Source organism: Globicephala melas, chromosome 14 (genome assembly GCF_963455315.2).
Source record: "Globicephala melas chromosome 14, mGloMel1.2, whole genome shotgun sequence".
Classification (NCBI taxonomy): Eukaryota; Metazoa; Chordata; class Mammalia; order Artiodactyla; family Delphinidae; genus Globicephala; species Globicephala melas.
The window spans coordinates 9,220,090-9,235,931 of record NC_083327.1 but is presented as its reverse complement, the minus strand read 5'-3'; the positions used below and the strand labels follow the sequence as shown (position 1 = coordinate 9,235,931).

Below are 15,842 nucleotides of genomic sequence, written 5' to 3'. Positions count from 1 at the left end.
AATTTCTCCATCAAATCTGAATGAGATCCTTGCTGGGTAGAGTAATCTTGGTTGTAGGTTTTTCTCCTTCATCATTTTAAATATGTCCTGCAACTCCCTTCTGGATTGCAGAGTTTCTGCTGAAAGATCAGCTGTTAACCTTATGGGGATTCCCTTGTGTGTTATTTGTTGTTTTCCCCTTGCTGCTTTTAATATGTTTTCTTTGTATTTAATTTTTGATAGGTTGATTAATATGTGTCTTTGCGTGTTTCTCCTTGGATTTATCCTGTATGGGACTCTCTGTGTTTCCTGGACTTGATTAACTATTTCCTTTCCCATATTAGGGATGTTTTCAACTATAATCTCTTCAAATATTTTCTCAGTCCCTTTCTTTTTCTCTTCTTCTTCTGGAACCCCTATAATTCGAATGTTGGTGCGTTTAATGTTGTCCCAGAGGTCTCTGAGACTGTCCTCAGTTCCTTTCATTCTTTTTTCTTTATTCTGCTCTGCAGTAGTAATTTCCACTATTTTATCTTCCAGGTCACTTATTCGTTCTTCTGCCTCAGTTATTCTGCTATTGATCCCTTCTAGAGTATTTTTAATTTCATTTATTGTGTTGTTCATCATTGCTTGTTTCCTCTTTAGTTCTTCGAGGTTCTTATTAAATGTTTCTTGCATTTTCTCTATTCTATTTCCAAGATTTTGGATCATCTTTACTATTATTATTCTGAATTCTTTTTCAGGTAGACTGCCTATTTCCTCTTCATTTGTTAGGTCTGGTGAGTTTTTATCTTGCTCCTTCATCTGCTGTGTGTTTTTCTGTCTTCTCATTTTACTTATCTTACTGTGTTTGGGGTCACCTTTTTGCAGGCTGCAGGTTCTTAGTTCCCGTTATTTTTGGTATCTGCCCCCAGTGGCTACGGTTGGTTCAGTGGGTTGTGTAGGCTTCCTGGTGGAGGGGACTAGTGCCTGTGTTCTGGTGGATGAGGCTGGATCTTGTCTTTCTGCTGGGCAGGTCCACATCTGGTGGTGTGTTTTGGGGTGTCTGTGGACTTATCATGATTTTAGGCAGCCTCTCTGCTTATAGGTGGGGTTATGTTCCTTTCTTGCTAGTTGTTTGGCATAGGGTGTCCAGCACTGTAGTTTGCTAGTCATTGAGTGAAGCTGGGTGTTCGTGTTGAGATGGAGATCTCTGGGAGATTTTCACCATTTGATATTACATGGAGCTGGGAGGTCTCTTGTGTACCAGTGTCCTGAAGTTGGCTCTCCCACCTCAGAGGCACAGCACTGACTCCTGGCTGCAGCACCAAGAACCTTTCATCCACACGGCTCAGAATAAAAGGGAGAAAAAGTAGAAAGAAAAAGGATACAAGAAAAGAAAAGAAAGTAAGATAAAATAGTTATTAAAATAAAAAATAATTATTAAGAAAAAAATTTTTAAGTAAAAAAAAAAAACAATGGATGGACAGAACCCTAGGACACATGGTGAAAGCAAAGCTATACAGACAAAATCTCACACAGAAGCATACACATACACACTCAGAAAAAGAGGAAAAGGGGAAAAAATCATAAATCTTGCTCTCAAAGTCCACCTCCTCAATTTGGGATGATTCGTTGTCTATTCATGTATTCCACAGATGCAGGTACATCAAGTTGATTGTGGAGCTTTAATCCGCTGCTTCTGAGGCTGCTGGAAGAGATTTCCCTTTCTGTTCTTTGTTCTCACAGCTCCCGGGGCTCAGCTTTGGATTTGGCCCCGCCTCTGCGTGTAGGTCGCCGGAGGGCGTCTGTTCTTCGCTCAGACAGGATGGGGTTAAAGGCGCCGCTGATTCGGGGGCTCTGGCGCACTCAGGCCGGGGAGAGGGAGGGGCACGGAGTGCGGGGTGGGCCTGCGGCGGCAGAGGCCAGCATGACGTTGTACCAGCCTGAGGCGCACCGTGCGTTCTCCTGGGGAAGTTGTCCCTGGATCCCGGGACCCTGGCAGTGGCGGGCTGCACAGGCTCCCGGGAGGGGAGATGTGGAGAGTGACCTGTGCTCACACACAGGCTTCTTGTTGGCAGCAGCAGCAGCCTTAGCGTCTCATGCCCGTGTCTGGGGTCCACGCTGTTAGCCGCAGCTCGCGCCCGTCTGTGAAGCTCCTTTAAGCAGCGTTCTTAATCCCCTCTCCTCGCGCACCAGGAAACAAACAGTGAAGAAAAAGCCTCTTGCCTCTTCGGCAGCTCCAGACTTTTCCTCGGACTCCCTCCCGGCCAGCCGTGGTGCACTAACCCCCTGCAGACTGTGTTCATGCCGCCAACCCGTCCTCTCCCTGCGCTCCGACCGAAGCCCGAGCCTCAGCTCCCAGCCCCTCCCGCCCCGGCGGGTGAGCAGACAAGCCTCTCGGGCTGGTGAGTGGCGGTCGGCCCTGATCCTTTGTGCGGGAATCTCTCCGCTTTGCACCCCGGTTGCTGTGCTCTCCTCCGTGGCTCCGAAGCTTCCCCCCTCCGCCACCCACTGTCTCCGCCCGCAAAAGGGCTCCTAGTGTGTGGAAACCTTTCCTCCTTCACGGCTCCCTCCCACTGGTGCAGGTACAGTCCCTATTCTTTTGTCTCTGTTTATTCTTTTTTATTTTGCCCTACCCAGGTACTGAGGGGGGGGGGGGTTCTTGCCTTTTGGGAGGTCTGAGGTCTTCTGCCAGCGTTCAGTAGGTGTTCTGTAGGAGTTGTTCCACGTGTAGCTGTATTTCTGGTGTATCTGTGGGGAGGAAGGTGATCTCCGCGTCTTACTCTTCTGCCATCTTCCCCCTCTCTCCTGTTTTCCCCTTTTTTAATATGAGGCCTCTGGATAAAATTATACTAACAGAAAGGCTGTTAAAATTATTTTTAAAGATAATTCCTGTTTGTTGGGCTACTTAGGGTCATGCTTGCTGACTTTTTGTGTCGTGGCTACAAAATGGGAAGAGTCACTGCCCACTGGGATGTAGGGGGAGGCTAAGGACAGCCAGAGCTGATGGCCTGAGGTTCCACCTATCCTGAATTCTGCAGCTTAGTGGCTGGGATGCTCTGGATTGTGGAGAGGGTTAGGATCCAAGTGTACGAAGAGACTGGACCTTGTGTAGGAATCTTGAAAGTAAAAAGAGCTAATTCGTGTGAGAGGCAAGTGTCCTGCGAAACAGAAGGGAAAGTGGGATTGGAACCAAGTTGTTTTAGTTTTTTTTTTTTTTTTTTGAATGTTTTTTGCTACTATGGTGTAAAATTTTGATGAGATACAATAAAAGGTCAATGAAATAGAGGGACTATTACTTTGTGCCTTTTCAAAATTTTTGGTTTTGTTATTTATGTGAGACTGAGGCATTTTGAGAAAAAGAGGGACAAAGTTGACAATCGTTTTAAGGAAGAAGATATTTCCTGATTTGTATAAGAAGATTAAAATGAGGAAGAAACTGGGGGCCACAAGACCCAATGTTGTTTTGGGTGATGAGAATCAGAAGTGGACCAATAATTAGCAATAAATTACTTTTTGGAGGGTGAGAGGCTGGAAGGACTTTTATTTGTTTGTTTATTTGAATTTTTAAAATTGAAGTGTAGTTGATTTAAATGTCTTGTTAGTTTCAAGTGTACAGCACAGTGACTCAGTCATATATATATTCCATTTCAGATTCTCTTCCATTATAGTTATTACAGAATACCAAGTATAGTTCCCTGTGCTATGCAGTAGGTCCTTGTTGCTTATCTATTTTGTATCTAGTTGTATGGCCAATAAGTTACTTTTAAACTGGTTAGGATTTGGGAGTCAGAAAAAACTTCTAAGTTATGGGATCCTGGTTCTTGGCTGAGTTACTGAATTTCTCTGTCTTCATTTCTTTCGTGTTGAAAGTGGAGATAATTGTATCCTCATCACAGGGCTTTTGAGAGGGTTAAATGAAAGAGTTGATGTAAGGCCTTAGCATGGCTCTGACAGTAAATCTGACCACTGCTCTTAATGATCGTGCACTGCAAGACTTACCTCAGGTTCAGTTCGTGATTCACCCTGCAATTTGAAAGTAATAGCTAATGAATTTTCTGAAACATTAGCTTCTGAAATTTTAAACATTAACTGAAATTTAACAGACACATAAACATAATAGAAACATGAACTTGTAAAAAAATACCGTTTTTCTGGGTAAAACTTGAGATAACCCAGAAGTGAAACTTTTAAGTTTTGCAGATGACAGCTTTCAGTGAACTGTTTGTGAAGTTTAAAAGCAAATGAGGGCTTCCCTGGTGGCACAGTGGTTGGAGGTCCGCCTGCTGATGCGGGGGACACGGGTTCGTGCCCCGGTCCGGGAAGATCCCACATGCCGTGGAGTGGCTGGTCCCGTGAGCCATGGCCGCTGAGCCTGTGCGTCCGGAGCCTGTGCTCTGCAACAGGAGAGGCCAGAGCAGTGAGAGGCCCGCGTACTGCCAAAAAAAAAAAAAGCAAATGAAAGCAGCCACATCTGATAATATACCAGGTTATGCATTCATTTTTTTTATTTAATAATACTTTATTAAAGGTGACTAGATATAATTAAACAAAGGAAACTTTTAACATACTTAGCTTTGGCTATCATTATACTTCTGACAGCAATATTCAAGTGGTGATGGGTGTTTAATTCTTTCACTCTACAAAATATGTGACATTTTAGATGTCTGATGATAGCTGTTGAATTCATCACTCTAGAATATCTGTGAATTTATGATTCTGAAGTTTTTCTGGATGAGAGAGGTTTGAGAATTTGGTGGAAGTCTCAGAAAAAGCCTGAAAAGCATACCTATAATTTTGCTTACAACCTCTACGGTTCACAGACTCTCTGAAACAATTCATAAAACCTGGAGTTTATGGATTCCAGATTGTGAGTCCCTGCACTGTATTCTTAAAGGAATGCATTTTACAAGGGTTCTCTGGAGCCTGTCTTCAGGATGTTTTGTATTGAGTGTATGAGGGTAACGGGAGCAGCAGAAAGTCCCTCGTCTTCCCTGGAACAACCAATTTTATTTCTCAAGCTGTAGTTAGGAATACCCTGATGACACAGAGTGTTGAGTTTGGATATTATAAATTCAACAGTATCACTCTGTGTGTGTGTGTGTGTAGCTTAGTGTATGTATATATAAACACATATAAATATGTATTCATATAATTGCAATCCAGTGCTTTAAAATATTGCCCACCAGCACATAAATCCACCAAGAACCATCTGCTTATGCAATACAGGGAAGATTATGGGCCCACCCAGGGCTTCAACTCTGATAAGTGGATCATAGTCATTTCTATACTTAAATTCCTTTCACTCTTGATTAATATCCTGACATGGGAAAACCTCAGCTTTGTTCTCCAGGAATTGAAGTCTTGACATTGTGTCTCAAAAGCATCCCGTCACCGGTTTACCACCTCCGCATTGCCAGCTGCCTGCCCACTCACCCACTGGAACCTGTGGGTCGTCTTGGCTACAGCATTCCTTTAAGGCATATTTTTAAAAAAATACTTTGCAATTTATTTTATGAATCCAGTGTAAAATCGACACCGTAGTTGCATCAGATTATTAAAATAAAATTTTAGACCATCCCTTTCATAAACAGATATACATGTTCTAAGAAAAATATTATTATATGAATATGGCCATATATAAAAATACATACATTAGTACCAAGTGGGATAAACTAAAAAATGCAAGGGTGTATTAGCCTTCAAAATTAAGTCAGATCTTTCTCCTAAAGCAAAGGAAATAAAAGCAAAGATAAACAAATGGGACCTAATTAAACTTAAAAGCTTTTGCACAGCAAAGGAAACCATCGGCAAAATGAAAAGACAACCTACTGAATGGGAGAAAGTATTTGCAAATGATATGACTGATAAGGGCTAAATATCCAACATATATAAACAACTCATACAACTCAGCATCAGAAAAACAAACACCCCAATTAAAAATGGGCAGAAGACATGAATAGACATTTTTCCAAGGACTCCATGCACATGGCCAACAGACACATTGAAAGTAGCTCAACATTGCTAATCATCAGGGAAATGCAAATCAAAACCACAATGAGATATCACCTCATACCTATCAGAATGGCCATCAAAAAAGAGAACACAAATAAATGTTGGCGAAGATATGGAGAAAAGGGAACCCTCATACACTGTTGGTGGGAATGTAAATTGGTGCAGCCACTATGGAGAACAATATGGAGGTTTCTCACAAAACTAAAAATAGAACTGCCATATGATCCAGCAATTCCACTCCTGGGTATATAACAGAAAAGAATGAAAACACTAATTCAAAAAGATACATGAATCCCAATGTTCATTGCAGCACCATTTACAATTGTGTATATATATATATATATATATATATATATATACACACACTATATAAATAGTATATATATGTGTATATATATATATACACTATATATATATACATGTATATATTTGTAATGAAATACTATTCAGCCATAAAAAAGAATGAAATTTTGCCATTTGCAGCAACATGGATGGACTTAGATGGTATTATGCTAAATGAAATAAGTCAGACAGAGAAAGACAAATACTGTATGCTCTCACTTATATGTAGAGTCTAAAAAATAAACTAGTGAATATAACAAAAAAGAAACAGACTCACAGATATAGAGAACAACTAATGGTTATCAGTGGGGAGGGGCAAGATAGGGGTAGGAGATTAAGAGATACAAACTACTATGTATAAAATAAATAAGCTACAGGGACTTCCCTGGTGGCACAGCCGTTAAGAATCCACCTGCCAATGCAGGGGACACAGGTTCCAGCCCTGGTCCAGGAAGATCCCACATGCTGCGGAGCAACTAAGCCCGTGTGCCGCAACTACTGAGCCTGCGCTCTAGAGTCCACGAGCCACAACTACTGCAGCCCGTGTGCCTAGAGCCTGTGCTCCATAGTAAGAGAAGCCACTGCAATAAGAAGCCCACACACTGCAACAAGAGTAGCCCTCACTTGCCACAACTAGAGAAAGCCTGCACACAGCAATGAAGACCCAACAGCCAAATAAATAAGTAAATGAATAAATTTAAATAAATAAATAAGCTACAAGGATATGTTGTACAACACAGGGAATATAGCAAATATTTTATAATAACTATAAATGGAGTATAAACTTTAAAAATTATGAATCACTATATTGTACACCTGTAACATACAATATTGTACATCAACTATACTTCAATTAAAAAAGGTTAAAAAAAAAAGTAGATCATGTAAAAATAAAACCAAAAAAAAACCTCTGGGGGCTTCCCTGGTGGCACAGTGGTTGAGAGTCCGCCTGCCGAGGCAGGGGACACGGGTTCGTGCCCCGATCCGGGAAGATCCCACATGCTGCGGAGCGGCTGGGCCCATGGACCACGGCCGCTGAGCCTGCGCGTCTGGAGCCTGTGCATCCGGAGCCTGTGCTCCGCAACGGGAGAGGCCACAACAGTGAGAGGCCCGCGTACCGCAAAAAAAAAAAAAAAAAAAAAAAAAAAAAAGTAGATCATGTAAATTATTCCATCAGCAAAAAGAAAAAAAAAAAGAAAAAGATCATAATATCATCTAGAATAAATGTTTTAAAAATTTAGTAAAATTCAACATCTATGCATTGATGAGTACAAAAAAATTTTTAGCAAGGTAGTAAACATAAGCAACCTCCTTAATCAGTTTAGACTTTTGTATCATGAATGCACCCCTCCTACTGTCTCCTTGACTTTTTCTTTGTCTTTGGAAGTAGAAGATTTTTTGGGTAGGTTCTAGTCTATTTTGTCGATGGCTGTTCAGCAGTTAGGTGTGATTTTGGTGTTTTCATGAAAGGAGGTGAGCTCAGGTTCCTCTACTCTGCAACTTGTCCCACAAATGTCCAGATTAAGCTTTTGAAAATGAACCTATAGCAGCAAATACATATATATATATGTATACATATATATATATACATATATATACACACACACATGATAGTCTGCTACTGTGTGTCTCTACGGCATGAGACTTAAATGAACAATTCCTCACCAGGGCCCCTAGGTGGGCCTCTCAGTGTTCAGCATGGCCTTGGTCAGCTGGGTTATGACTAGTAATACCTGAGTTTAGAGAAGACCCCCATCTCATTCTCTTAGTGAGAATTTATTCACTCATCCACGCATCAGTTCATGCAACAACTCTTAACTGAGTGCCTACATGTGTGAAAACACTAGAACACTTATTATCTCTGTGTAATGCAGCCTTCAGTGTACTGTAATTTTTCAAAAGCTTTAAACCTTTTTTAGGCCAGAGTTTTATACATAACATGGAATGATAGAAAGATGATCTAAAACTGTATATAACATAGAATGATAGAAAAATTATCTGAACTTGATAATCCAAGACCAACGAATATGCTCTTTAATTATGCATTCATCTTTGCATTCTCTTTTTTTTAAATTTTACTCATTTATTTATTTACTTATTTTTGGCTGCGCTGGGTCTTCGTTGCTGCGCACGGGCTTTCTCTAGTTGCGGCGAGCAGGGGCTGCTCTTGGTTGCGGTGTGTGAGCTTCTCATTGTGGTGGCTTCTCTTGTTGCGGAGCACGGGCTCTAGGTGCACAGGCTTCAGTACTTGTGGCTCACGGGCTCAGTAGTTGTGGCTGGTGGGCTCTAGAACAGAGGTTCAGTCATGTGGCGCATAGGCTTCGCTGCTCTGCGGCATGTGGGATCTTCCCGGACTAGGGCTCAAACCCGTGTTCCCTGCCTTGGCAGGCGGATTCTGAACCATTGCGCCACCAGGGAAGCCCCTCTATGCATTTTTTACACCAGTGGTGACTTTGCCCCTGAGGGGGATTTGCAAGACCTAGAGACACTTTTGGTGGGCACAGGGCAGGTGAGAGAGGCAGTGGGGAGGTGTTGCTATGGTGTTCAGGGGGTAGAGGCCAGGGATGCTGATAAATAACCTACAACACACAGGACAGTCCCCACAGCAGAGTTATTCTTCCCCAAATGCCAAGAGTGCTGAGGTTGAGAAACCTCACTGTAGAGAAACCCTTTAAGCCAGCCTTTGAAGGCACTGAGGAAGGGGGGTTTTCTTGCTGTCATCTGGTAATATATGTTGCTCTATGCACCATATAGTTCTATATTTAGAATTTTAGTTTTTAGTATGCACCTGAGGAAATGATGCTAGACATTCACAGGAAAACTATTTTCTCATTTAAAATAAAATATTTCAGTGTCTACAATACCAGAGAAAGTCAATAGGTAAATAAGCATGTCTAGCTCAGTAATATTCTAGAAGGTTAGAGCAACAACAGTTATCTTTTTACCTAAAAATTAGCATATCTTTCTGCCTCTACCACAGACAGAAAAAGAGCCGTGGAACAAACGAATGGCCAATTGGTTCAGGGTTTTGCGGACCCTGTGAGACGTTCTTTCTTGGTTGCATTTGAGTATAGATCATTCAAATGATGCCACAGATTTATTCAAGATTTCTCTAATTTCACATAAATTTACACAAGAGCCCTTTAGGTTAGCATGGTGATAAAATGCGAACAAGCAGATTAAAATAACTATGGTTTACAGCTAACCATTCACCACTTTCCTGGAGATATTTTATGAGCGATTCAAGCACGGACATTTGGTCTAAGTGCCATTTTAAAGCAAGTATTTCCATTGTGGGTTACGGCATCTTTTTTTTTGAGAAATTTAATAAAAACATTTACATTGCTTGTGGTAATCATAGCCTTAGAAAAGCTACATCAAATTGACAATATTTCTTTACTTCAGTTAATAATATATGAATGTATTATAGTGGCTAATAATTTTCTTGCATAACAGTGGTCTCTGGGTTAGAAAGAAATCTGTCAGATGGGAAAATATCAGAAGGAATGAAGTGACAATGCCTTTTCTTACTGTCATGTTATTCATGAATAAATGTACCTGTTTTTTATGGCAAAGCTTGTTTCTAGGCTCTCGTTTCTTAATCAAAGACATGTTTTCTATAAGTAGCAGTTATTTTTTTATGTATACACATATGCATATACAAGTTGGTTACAAACACATGGGTACATAGATCCTTTAAAAGATTAGCTTTATTTCCACCTTCACTGATCTACTAAGCTCCTTACGTTTCCTCACTGTGGAAGAGCAAGTAATTCCTTTAAGAAAAATAAAACTTCCTCAAATTTGAATTATAAAGTATTCCTATTTCTTTAACACTCCTTGAACGGTGTTCCAATATTTGGTTTAAATACAAATGATTTAACTTGTGCTAGATTTTTTTCTGTTATGAATTAAACTGGAAAAGTCAGAGGTTTACTGGATTAGCTTAAATCATACTTTATTTAACATACAAGTAAACTTAGATACATTATTTAATCTCTTCATTCCTCATTTTTCTCACTTTCGAAATGGGAGACAAGAGTTGCTGGTAGATGAATTAAATTATATAACGTATGCAAATTTCCCTGCACCCTGTTGGTGCTCTGACAATGTTAGATAGCTTATGGGTGCTTCTAGTTTGTTAAGGGGAAATAAAGTAGGTACTTTAGGAAAAAATATTAAGAGTTACAACATGTTGAAATGTTTATCTGTTCATTAAAAACTTTTTGCTTGTAAAGGAACGTGGTTAACCAGCAAATCCAACATTGCTCAGTCATACAGATTCATATGTTTTTTAGCTGCTCCCAAACTGAAGTAAATATATGAAAACGTTCAAGTACATGGATCTAAACAGGCTTAGTCTCTCCCTCCTGCTCTATGTTCTTTCTTTTTTCTTTTTAAACTTTTTATTCTAAACCCCCATGGGCTGTGTTTCCATAGCCAGAATGAGGTATTGGTCCAAAATGGTGGGTTTTCACATTCCCTTTATCACTTTTAGTCACAGCTAAACACAAGTTTCTTATCTCCTTTGGGACACTGAGGTGCTTGTTTGTCTCTAGTATTTTATAGAAACATAAATCACGAGCAAACATAATTTCAAAGATAAGCAAACAAAAAACAGAGAGAAAGGAAGACTTAACAGAGAATTTGATGACATTTTATATTCTCTGTCTTCTGGGAAAGGTCACAAGAAACTGAGTTTTATTTCATCTTCTTTCCAGAAGGAAAAACCACCACATGGTGCTGTCAGGGGTCCCAGGCTCCACAGAAAAGATATTCTTGAGAGACAATGAAAACGGAAACAACACAAAATGAAAATGGTAGGTGATCAAAAATGTTAGTTAAATAAATAAAAATACCTTACTCTTACCCTCGGACATAGGTGTTAGATAATTACTGGCTTTTTAATGAACAGTAGAGAGCAGATATTTTTACACACACACTCATATGTACACTAACGGGACTAATAAGGAAATGTGCTATTGATGTCTGTGTCTGACATGGTGAAAGAAGATATACCCTGATCCAGCCTCCCTCAAGGGCCAAAGCCTGATGACAGTGTGTACTCTGACAGGTAAGTGGAGCTACCACCCTGAAGATATTTGTAAAATTTAAATGAACTTGAAATTCAGGTTTCACAGGGTGTCAGGTTGGGGGAAGGTCAAGTCAGGAAGCAAACCTACTCAAGGTTGGGGTCTCCTAGGTGATTCTCCTTGCATAGAACCGCAGCACATTAAGTCCTCAATTACAAAGCGAATTGGAAGAACATTGAAGGAAAATTACCTGTCTTGAAACTGGCATTAGGTTTGTGGGAAAGAAGATTTTCCCATTAATTCTTAACAAACCAGTACACAGCATTTCAGACCGCAGTCCTGTCATCTGGGTGGTTCAAAATGGCTGTCAGCAGTATTTCAGTATAAAGGTGGCCTCGTGAGTCTAGAAGAACCGAATGCAAACATACTACCCACCACCAAGGCCTCAAGGAATACTTGCAGATGTCATGTCGAAAAACAGGGCTTATCGTCAAAACTGCAGACACACAAGAAAAGGGGACAACACAGACAAGCACCATAAGAGTAAACAAACAGGGCTTCCCTGGTGGCGCAGTGGTTGAGAATCTGCCTACCAATGCAGGGGACATGGGTTTGAGCCCTGGCCCGGGAAGATCCCACATGCCACAGAGCAACTGGGCCTGTGAGCCACAACTACTGAGCCTGCACGTCTGGAGCCTGTGCTCCGCAACAAGAGAGGCCGCGACAGTGAGAGGCCCGCGCACCGCAATGAAGAGCGGCCCCCACTAGCCGCAACTAGAGAAAGCCCTCGCACAGAAACGAAGACCCAACACAGCCAAAAATAAATAAAGTAATTTAAAAAAAAAGAGTAAACAAACAGCTGAATCAAACGGACAAAACATCGAGATATTGAATGTATCAGACAGACCATAAAATGGCTGTGTTTAGCATTCTTAGAATATTTGCTTTTAAAAAGAGGTGATTAACAACAAAGGAAACCATAAGCAAGATGAAAAGACAACCTTCAGAATGGGAAAAAATATTTGCAAATGAAGCAACTGACAAAGGATTAATCTCCAAAATGTAAAATAGCTCAATATCAAAAAAGCAAACAGCCCAATCCAAAGATGGGCAGAAGACCTAAATAGACATTTCTCCAAAGAAGATATACAGATTGCCAACAAATACATGAAAAGATGCTCAACATCACTAATCATTAGGGAAATGCAAATCAAAACCACAGTGAGGTATCACCTCACACCGGTCAGAGTGGCCATCATCAAAAATCTACAAAGAATAAATGCTGGAGAGGGTGTGGAGAAAAGGGAACCCTCCTGCACTGTTGGTGGGAATGTAAATTGATACAGCCACTATGGAGAACAGTATGGAGGTTCCTTAAAAATCTAAAAATAGAACTACCATATGACCCAGCAATCCCACTCCTGGGCATATACCCTGAGAAAACCATAATTCAAAAAGAGTCATGTACCACAATGTTCACTGCAGCTCTATTTACAATAGCCAGGACATGGAAGCAACCTAAGTGTCCATGGACCAATGAATGGATAAAGAAGATATGGCACATATATACAATGGAATATTACTCAGCCATAAAAAGAAACGAAATTGAGTTATTTGTAATGAGGTGGATGGACCTAGAGTCTGTCATACAGAATGAGGTAAGTCAGAAAGAGAAAAATACCGTATGCTAAAGTAAATATATGGAATCTAAAAAAACAGTACTGATGAACCTAGTCGGAGGGCAGGAATAAAGACACAGATGTAGAAAGCGGACTTGAGGACACAGCGAGGGAAGGGGAGGCTGGGACAAAGTGAGAGAGTGGCATGGACATATATACACTACCAAATGTAAAATAGATAGCTAGTGGGAAGTAGCTGCATAGCACAGGGAGATCAGCTCGGTGCTTTGTGACCACCTAGAGGGGTGGGATAGGGAGGGTGGGAGGGAGACTCAAGAGGGAGGAGATATGGGGATATATGTATACGTATAGCTGATTCACTTTATTATACAGTAGAAACTAACACAACATGAAAAAGCAATTATACTCCAGTAAAGACATTTAAAAAAAGGTGATTAAAATATAAAGTGCTATAAAATTAAATAAGCAGACTTGAAGAAGAATACATAGAACTTTCAGACATAAAAAAATATATATTGAAATAAACCAGTGGCTAGGTTTGATGGAAAATTAGACTTTATGAGATTATCTAGATGATGATGAACTAGGTGATAGATCTGAGGAATTTATCCTTACGGTAGGACAGTGAGAAAAAGAGAAGAGATAACACAAAAAAGAGACAGGCAGAATAGAGTGAAAAATGCCAATACAATTCAAATATTTGGAGTTCTAGAAATAGAGGACAAAGAATGAGGTACTGGTAACATTTAGAAAGAAAAAGACTGAGGGATTTGCCAGTCTGATGAAAAATAGCAATCTATAGGGTCATGAATCCAAGGTAAATACAAAATAAATGAACACATAGATTATCTAGCTCAAAGCACAGAAGGCCATAGACTAAAAGAAAAATCTTAAAAACTACCAGAGAAAAGGAAAGTATAATCAGGCTGAAAACTGACCTCTCAGCAACAACAGTGGAAGCCAGAAAACAGTGGAATGAGAGAAAATATCTGTCAATCTAGAACTGTATACTGAGCTAACATCACTTTGAAGAAAGAAAAAAGTATTGCCAGATGAAGAAAAGTGAGAGAGTTTGTCACAAAAGATACATTCTTTAAGAAATTCAAAAGATGGCTTCCAGGCAAAAGGAAACCAATTTCACGTGGAAGATGTAAAGAGGAATAAAGGACAAAGAAAGTAGTAAATATGTGGATAAACATAGACAACACAAAACAATACTTCTTTTGTGGTTCAAAACGGTAGAGCTATGATATTCAATAATAATTACATGTAAGTCAGAAAGACATCATTAGATTTAAAGGCTTAATTAAGGTCATTGTTTAGAAAGAGTGAAAATTATAATTTCAGATTTTGATAAGTAGGCAGGTTGGAAATGCTAAGATAACCAACAAAAGAATGGATGTAGAAGGTTTAACTTTCAAATCTGCAGCGAGGAAAATGAGTGAGGAAAACCATCCAGTCAATATTTTTAAAAGGTAAAACGAACAAACAAAAAAGAAACAGATAAGATGGGACAAATAGAAAGCACCCAAACAAGACAGTAGAAGTAATACAAATCAATATCCCTTACGTCTGAGCTCTCAGTAGTTCGGTATTTGCAATAATGACTTGCATATATTTTATCAAAAATGTACTATCTGAAATGAAAACCAACTAAGATATAGCCACATATGTATCAGCAAAAATGTTAAGTTCTGCGTATGTTCAGGAAAGAGGCTTTTCTGTTCTTGCAGAAGTATCTCAGCTGTTTTCCTGATAATGTCTAATCTCTTGCTAATGTTATTTTCCTGAGGGTTTAGCTTCTGTTTCTTTCTGTAGGTTACCTAGGGGCACTAATACCTAGATCCAATTTAGATAGTATCCCTACCATATTTAACATATGATTTCTTTGTTTAGTTATGTAACAGTGCATGTTTATTATTAAGCATAGAAAGTCAAGTTAATTTGCCGTCACTACTCCACAGAATAAACACACGGCAGACACAACATACTCACTAACATCATTAAGCACTAAATAATTAGATAAATTGGGTTTAAAATGTTCTGTACAATGCAGAAATCTTTGGTGCTTTGTTACAGTGAGTTTCAGAGTGTTTCAGTGATGCCTGGGGAAATTGACATCAGTTTTTGTATTATTACTTTTGCCTAATTTTATTTGCAGGAATATAACAGTATAAAAAAATTAAAGATCCATTTAAAAGACAAGAATTTTTACTCTTGATTAAAAAATAAAAGACACACCTGAAACTTCAGGATACAGTCTGAAAATGCAGGGTAGGATAAAGATACATTGGGCAAGCAGTAGTTGAAAGAAAGCTATAACTCTTTAAACGTCAGACAAAATAGATTTTAGGACAAAAAACACTAGTAGAGATGAAAGGGTAATTATAAGTGGAGAAATGTTTCAATTTACCAGCAAGATTTAAGAATTTTAATCTGTATACATCTGCTTAATAATACAGTCTTTATATATGCATGAACTGAAAAGGATGAAAAGACATACAACTATCAGAACTGGAAAATTTTAACACATTCATCTGGTAACTGAAAGATGAGGCACATAAAATCAGTGAGTGTACAGAAGATCTGAATAACATGATTAACAGGTTTAGCTTAACGGGTGAATTGCAAAACGCTCATCTGTTCAAGGGCACTTAGAACCTTCACAAAACTAACCACATACTGTGCTGTAAAGCCAGACTCACCAAACTTTAAACGGCTGGGGTTACGCAGGACACATACTCTGACCACAGTGGGACTACGTTAGAAATAATTAACAAAAAGATAAGACAAAAGTCATACTTCTGGAAATTTAACATTTCTAAAAAATCATAGGTCAAATAAGAGCTCA

The 15,842-nt window shown here is 39.5% G+C and overlaps 1 long non-coding RNA gene across 1 annotated transcript in view; it reads left to right on the top strand.

The window, feature by feature from the left end:
* The window catches only part of LOC138842312 (uncharacterized), an 86,825-nt gene that overhangs the window by 12,171 nt on the left and 58,812 nt on the right, over positions 1-15,842 (top strand). Inside the window, exon 2 of the long non-coding RNA XR_011376688.1 lies at positions 11,040-11,138. This is a non-coding gene — a long non-coding RNA (uncharacterized lncRNA). The remainder of the gene's footprint in view (positions 1-11,039; positions 11,139-15,842) is intronic.